Below are 8,329 nucleotides of genomic sequence, written 5' to 3' on the forward strand. Positions count from 1 at the left end.
GGCAACCAAAAAAAAAAAAAAAAAAATTAAAAAAAAAAAAAAAAAAAAAACCCTAGAACTGTTAACAGAAAAAAAAATCCCCAAATCAATACTGCTATTGAAAAAGACAAATTACGGTAAAACCAACACAGAGTTAAACTTTATGAAATCTTTGACTTTAGATTTGAATATCTTTAATGGATAATGAGTTATCAGATAAAACTATTACATGGATATCTTCTTCATGCTTAACTAACAAAATATGCATAAATGTATCATTTTCCCTCTTGGAGAATACAGGAATCTATTTAAATAGACATATTTTAAAAGAGAAACAGAATAAGAAAGAGGAATATAAAAGGTGATGACTAAAGAATCCATGATAAAATGGCCCAACTTTCTGCAAATAAATTCCTGCACATAACTCACAAAGCAGAGAGCTGAGTAGGCAGTTTAGAAACACCTAAGATACCAGATTCAATAGATACCAGAAGAGGGAGTAAGTCCCATACCACTGGGAAGAGTAATTCATAGCCACATATGGGACAGGGCCTTCTCCCTTCCTTTCCCCATCATCTTGTTCATAATCAATAGCAACTGACAGTGCTAACTGCACTCAGACTAAAGCAGTGGCACTGGGACCTGAGAAAAAGGACACCAAGCTAGGGGATTTGCTGGGGCATACTTATCAGGGTCTCCTAATAAATCAGGTGAGATTAGGACTAGTATTATTAGCACCAGAACTAGTAACAAGGCACCTAAGATAGGTCCTGACCCCCAGGAGAGACAAGAAACCACAAATTCAGAAGGAAAGGTTATCTGTACATTCCATCCAACAATATGTCCCACCCCTTCCTGAAAGCACACAACATAAACAGAAAAGATTTCCACAAACAGAAAAAAGAACAAAAACAAGAATCTAGGAGGTTTTACAAATAGCAGAAGAATGAGGAGAAGCAAAAAGCAAGAGAGACAGGGAAAGGTACATTCAATTAAACAAAGAGTTCCAAAAAATAGCTAGAAGAGACAAGAAGGTCTTCTTCAATGAACAATGCTTAATAAGACAAAAACAGCAAAAGGTGAAAGACTAGAGATCTCTTCAGGAAAATTGGAAACATCAAGCGAGCATTCCACTCAAAGATGGGCACAATAAAGGATAAAGGTGGTAGAGACCTAGTAGACACTGAAGAGATCAAGAAGAGATGGAAAGAATATACAGAAGAATATACAGAATAAAAAAGATATTAATGAACTGGATTACTATGATGGTGTGGTTGGTCACCCAGAGCCAGACATTACGGAGTGCAAAGTCAAGTGGGCCTTAGGATGTATTGCTGTTAATAATATAGCTAGTGGATGTGATGAAATTCCATCAGAACTATTCAAATCCCTAAAGGAAGATGCTACCAAGGTTTTTCATTCATTATGTCGGCAAATCTGGAAGACCCAGCAGTGGTCACAGGACTGGAAAATCTTCATCCCAATTCCCAAGAAGGGTAGTACCAAAGACTGTGCTAAATATCAGACAATTGCACTCATCTCCCATGCTAGTAAGGTCATGTTTAAAATCTTGCATGCTAGGCTTCAGTATTACGTGAACCAAGAACTTCCAGATGTCCAAACTGGGTTTAGAAAAGGAAGAGGAACTAGAAATCAAATTGCCAGCATTCGCTGTATTATAGAGATAGCAAGGGAATTTCAGGAAAATATCTGTTTCCATCAACTACACTAAAGCCTTTGACTGTATGGATCATGACAAACTGTGGGAAGCTCTTAGAGAGATGGGAATACCAGATCATCTTACCTGCCTTCTGAGAAACCTGTATGCAGGTCATGAAGCAACAGTTAGAACCCAGAACAACTTATTGGTTCAGGATCGAGAAAGGAGTATGACAGGGCTGTCTGCTGTCACCCTGTTTGTTTAACATACAGGCTGAGCACATCGTGAGAAATGCCAGGCTAGATGAGTTGCAAGATGGAATCAAGATAGGCAGGAGAAACATCATCAACCTCAGATATGTGGATGATACCACTCTAATGGCAGAAAGTAAAGAGGAACTAAAGAGTCTCTTAATGAGGGTGAAAGAACAGAGTGAAAAAGCTGGTTTAAAAACTCAACATTCAAAAAACTAAGATCATGGCACACAGACAGACAGGGAAAAGACGGAAGTAGTGACAGACTTCCTCTTCTTGGGCTCTAAAATCACTGTGGACGGTGACTGCAGCCATGAAATCAGAAGATGGTTGTTTCTTGGGAGGAAAGCGATGACAAACCTAGACAGTGCTTTGAAAAGCAGAGATATTACACTGCCAAAAAAGGTCCATGTAGTCAAGGCTATGGTCTTCCCAGTGGTCAGGTACGGTTGCGAGAAGCTGGAATGTGAAGAAGGCAGAACACTGAAGAATTGATGCCTTTCAACTGTGGTGCTAGAGGACTCCCGAACATCCTTTGGACATCAAGGAGATCAAACCAGTCAATCTTAAGGGAGATCAACCCTGAATATTCACTGGAAGGACTGATGCTGAAGCACCAGTATTTTGGTCATCTGATGTGAACAAATAACTCATTAGAAAAGTCCCTGATGCTGGGAAAGACCGAGGGCAGAAGGAGAAGAGGGCATCAGAGGATGAGATGGCTGGACGGCATCACTGATACAATGAACATGAACTTGGGCAAACTCCAGGAGATCGTGAAGGACAGGGAGATCTGGCGTGCTGCAGTCCATGGGGTCACAAAGAGTTGGACAGGTCTGGGCAAATGAACAACAACAAGAATCAACAACTGAGAAAAACCAGTATCATGAAACAGAAGCAAAGCAATTCAAGAAACACAAAGTTAACAGTCAAGGAAATGCTTAAATAGGACAAATTAAGAACAGCTCTAAAAATATGAAAACCAATAGCCTCAAAAGAGTAACAAGTCACATCAAGTAAACCACAGGATGATATGAGAAAAAGTCTGAAGCTTTGGCATTAAATATACAAGTAATGATAAGAGAAAAACAAATTATAAAGCAAGAAATTGAGCAAAGTAACTTTCTCTCTCTGAAGTCACTGAAGGATTCAGAGATGAAAAACAGAGCAAAGTCAGAAAGGTTCCAACATCTAGCTAAATGCAGTCTGGAAGAGAGAACATAGACCAGAAGAAAAAGAAAAAATAAACAGCAAACAAAACCTTCCAGAAATGAATAAAGTTAAAAATCTAGATTGAAAGGACTACAAATGAAACAAAGAGAAACAGATAGTGCTAAACTCTCAGAAACCCAACAAAGAATTCTAAAAGTTTACAAAGACAAAAAGTATCTTATGTACAAAACCCAAATCATATTGTTAAACATTTCAGCCAATACAGAATACAAAAAACAGAGATATAGCTTTAAAAATGTGAATGAAACAAATTTCAATTCTAGAATATGGCAGTCTAAAAAGAAAACCCAATAAAATGGCAAAATAAATATGTATTACATCATGTTTATTCTTAGAAATCTGAAAACAAACCACTTCTGAAAGAACTGCTCAAGGAAAATGGTTTGACAAAATGAATAAATCCAAGTAAGAGAATTATGTGAGACATAAGAAAAGGGGACAAATAATTGAGAAAAGTTTATTAAATATAATTACTGATACAAAATTAAATACTTTGAGAAAAGTCAAGATTAGAATAATTTTTTTTTTTTTTTTTAGAATAATTTTTAAATGGAAGGTGGTGAGATGCAGAGACGAAAGGGACAAAAAGACATTATAATGCTAGTTACCAAATTGAGAAGGGGGGGTATGTGTGTGTAATGCTAAATGGCAAAAGAAAAGCTGTGCGTGTGTGTGTGTGTGTAATGCTATGAACTTTAAATGGCAAAAGGAAAGCTGTATATAAGTGTGTGTGTGTGTGTGTGTGTGTGATGCTATTAACGCTAAATGGCAAAAGGAAAGATGGATATAAATGGAGAAACACTCATGTTCCTGGAGAGAAAGTCAGTATCATAAAGATGACAATTCTCTTCAAATTGATCAACAGAATCAATACAAACTCTATATCCCAGCAAGTTATTTCCTAGAAATCAACAAACTGATAAAAAAAATTTACATGGAAATGCAAATAACCCAGAAGAGCCAAAACTATCTTATAACAAAACGAAGCATCACAATTTCAAACCTCAATACAAAACTATTGTATCAAAACAGTACTGGTATGGTATAAGGATAGATATACAAATCAATGGAACACAAGTGACAGTCTATAAATAGCCCTTATATTTATAGGTCAAACATATATATATAATATATATGTATATATACACACACATACATACAAGGTGTCAGAGCAATTTAGTTGGAAAAGTACAGTCTTCCTAATGAATGGTGTCTGAATAACTGGATATTCACAGGCAAAAATTTGAACATTTTTAGGCCCCTACTTCACATCATAGTCAAAAATTAACTCAAAATAGATCACAGGACTAGTTATGAGCTGAAACTATAAAAATCTTATGAAAGAATAAAGGAAAAATATTTATCACCTTAGATTAGGCAAAAATTTCTTCTAATATAAAAAAATTGGCAAAATGAAAAACTGGCATAAGATTTGATCAAAATTAACATATATTCTGGCTTCAGAAAATCATATGAGAAGATGAAAAGACAAACCACAGGCTGAAAAGAAATACTAACAAGTGATATATATGATAAAGTATCTAGACTATGCAAAGGACTCCTACAACTCAACAGGAATATAAGCAACATAATCTTTTAAAGGGTAAAAATCTGAACAGACATTTCACCAAAGAAGATACAAGAGTGGTCAATAAGCACATGAAAAGGCGCTCACTATCATTAGTCATTAGTCAAGTTAAAACCACAGTGAGATCTCACTTTACACACACCAGAATGACTATAATAATAATAATAAGAAAGAATATCAAGTGGCAAGAATATGGAGAAACTGGAACCTCATATATGCTGATAAGAATGTAAAATGGCACAGCCTCTTTGGGTAATAGTATGGCTGCTGCTGCTACTGCTAAGTCGCTTCAGTCGTGTCTGACTCTGTGCGACCCCATAGACGGCAGCCCACCAGGCTCCCCCATCCCTGGGATTCTCCAGGCAACAACACTGGAGTGGGTTGGCATTTCCTTCTCCAATGCATGCAAGTGAAAAGTGAAAGTGAAGTCGCTCAGTCGTGTCCGACTCCTAGCGACCCCATGGACTGCAGCCCACCAGGCTCCTCCATCCATAGGATTCTCCAGGCAAGAGCACTGGAGTGGGGTGCCAGTGCCTTCTCCGAATAGTATGACAACTTCCTTAAAAGTAAAACACAAATTTAGCACACAACTCAGACTCCATTCCTAGGTATATATCCAAGAGAAATGAAGTATATACACAAAAGACTTTTATGCAAATGTTCACAACAACATATTCACTATTTATAAGTTTATAGTGGAAGCAATTCAAATGCACATCAAATGGTAAATGAACAAAGATAATGGAGTATCCACATAACTCCTTCCCCCTCAACTGGGTATTCTGCAATACAACTCTGATGCCAAGTACTTAGAGTTAGCATCAGACACCACAAGTTACGAGCCCAGTCTTTCACATGATCGCCCTCACTTTAGACAATAGCTGTACTTCTGTACCTTGAGAGTCCCCAAGCCACTAGCATTCTGGTTAACTACAAATTCTGGAGTTTCCATGACTCAGGTTCAATAATTCACTGGGTTAACTCACAGAATTCAGGAAAGCACCATACTTTTGACCAGTTTTACTGTAAAGGATACACATAAGGTGAGGTCTGGGAGGCAACAGAGCTTCTGCATCTTCTTCTTGTGGAATCAGGGTGAATCACCATCCCAGTACATCAATGTCTTTACCAACCAAGAAGCTCCATTGAGTGTCAATGTCTGCAGCTTTTATTAGGATTTCATTACATAGGTACAATTAATTATATCACTGGGCATGTGATTAAACTCAATTTCCAACCTCCTTCTAGTACTCCTAGCTTGAAAGGCTGAGAGTTCTAATCCTCTAATCATGTGCTCATTTCTTTCTAATGATCAGCCCTCATCTCATCCAGTTCAGTCAGTTCAGTCGCTCAGTCATGTCCAACTCTTTGCGACCCCATGGACTGCAGCATGCCAGGCTTCCCTGTCCATCACCAACTCCCAGAGCTTACTCAAACTCATGTCTATCTCATCCAAAAGTTATCAAAATGCCAACAGGAGTTGCCTCATTAGCATAACACACAGGAAATTGAAGAGTTTTTGAAGTTCTGTGCTAAGAACAAGGAACAAAGACTCTTGATTAAACCACATATAATGTGCTATGCTACTCAGTACTAAAAAGAAATGAAGTACAAGACATGCTACGAACTTCAAAATCAGTATTATAAGGGACACGGACCAGATCCAATTTACCTGAAATGTCCAGGCAAGGCAAATCTACAGAGATAGGAAGCATACCTGTGGTTGCCTGGGGCTGGAGGAGAATGGGAAATGACTTTAGGTATAAGTGATCATTTGGGGATGATGAAGCTGTTCTAAAAATCAGATTTCAGTGATGCATGTGGCCTGTGACCTGAACTACTAGGTAACCAAGTGGGGGATTATTTCTCTTTGTAGAAGTATTCTACTCAAGAAGAAATAACTCAGTTGGAATATTACCATTTTGCAATCTTTACAAAATTAACGATCTCAACACAGCACAGACATCTGGTAAAATAACAAGAGTAAGAGATAGTCAGACATTAGCCTTCTGAAAGAAGAAAACATTACCCATGAAGCTGTCCTGCCACATTCCCCATTGATCAAGCCTTTATATTTAATCACCAACTAACAAAAACATAAATGAGAGGAATATGTTAAAACTATACCACAGGATGAAATCAGCAAAAACCAGGTTTCTTCACCAAGTGGCACAAGAGAAAAGAAGCTAAAAGTAAAGTGTTTAGGAATATACTTACTTGGATGTATGAAACTATAAAGGAAAGCAGGTAAGTGTTTACTATAAAAGAAAGGACATTAGAAAGCACCCAAAGAACACAGCAAACTTGATATAGAGGTGGATTAAAAAAGAAAAAGTTCTCTCAGCAAAAATGTTATTTTTAATGTGCAATATTCATCTATTAAATTTAAAGTACACTAAGAATATAGCTCTAAAAAATACAGATAGGTCAAAGATTTATATTGTACCATAATCCATATAAAAAAAGTTAAAAGGGTATAGGAACAAATTATAGGAGCCTTCATACAATTAAGCATTTAATAACCATTAAAAAAAGGGGGGGCTAAAAAAGGGGGGCTAATATTTGGAATACTGCTTGCAATAATCAACTAAAATTGATTATAGGTTTGTTTATGACCCATTATTTTCACTGCAAGGTAGATAGATCCCTAACAGAAATGTGGGAACATATGTGCCAAAAATTCATATGAAAGAAAATTGAGCACAACATTATTCATAATTGGAGAAGGAAATGGCAACCCACTCCAGTACTCTTGCCTGGAAAATTCCATAGACTGAGGACCCTGGTAGGTTACTGTCCATGGGGTTGCAAAGAGTTGGACACGACTGAGCGACTTCATCTTTCCACTTTCATTTTATTCATAATAGCCAAAAGGCAGAAACAACCCAGGTATCCATGAATTGAAAAATAAATAAAATGTGGTTATCTATATAACAGAATATTATTCACCCAATAAAAAGAATCAAGTGCTCATACAAGCTGTAACATGAAAATATGTTGAAATATGTTCAACCCTACTATGAACAAAGTTAGTAGAGGTGATAGAATTCCAGTTGAGCTATTGCAAATCCTGAAAGATGATGCTGTGAAAGTGCTGCACTTAATATGCCAGCAAATTTGGAAAACTCAGCAGTGGCCACAGGACTGGAAAAGGTCAGTTTTCATTCCAATCCCAAAGAAAGGCAATGCCAAAGAATGCTCAAACTACCGCACAATTGCACTCATCTCACATGCTAGTAATGTAATGCTCGAAATTCTCCAAGCCAGGCTTCAGCAATATGTGAACTGTGAACTTCCTGATGTTCAAGCTGGTTTTAGAAAAGGCAGAGGAACCAGAGATCAAATTGCCAACATCCACTAGATCGTGGAAAAAGCAAGAGAGTTCTAGAAAAACATCTACTTCTGCTTTATTAACTATGCCAAAGCCTTTAACTGTGTGGAACACAATAAACTGTGGAAAATTCTGAAAGAGATGGGAATACCAGACCACCTGATGTGCCTCTTGAGAAATCTGCATGCAGGTCAGGAAGCAACAGTTAGAACTGGACATGGAACAACAGACTGGTTCCAAATAGGAAAAGGAGTACGTCAAGGCTGTATACTGTCACCCTGTTT

The 8,329-nt window shown here is 37.4% G+C and overlaps 1 protein-coding gene across 6 annotated transcripts in view; it reads right to left on the bottom strand.

Moving 5' to 3' along the window:
• ROCK2 (Rho-associated, coiled-coil containing protein kinase 2) overlaps positions 1-8,329 on the bottom strand; it is a 133,134-nt gene that overhangs the window by 61,328 nt on the left and 63,477 nt on the right. The gene's annotated exons all lie outside the window — the stretch shown is intronic.

The sequence above is a fragment of the Bison bison genome, unplaced genomic scaffold (assembly GCF_000754665.1).
Source record: "Bison bison bison isolate TAMUID 2011002044 unplaced genomic scaffold, Bison_UMD1.0 scf7180017864307, whole genome shotgun sequence".
NCBI lineage: Eukaryota > Metazoa > Chordata > Mammalia > Artiodactyla > Bovidae > Bison > Bison bison.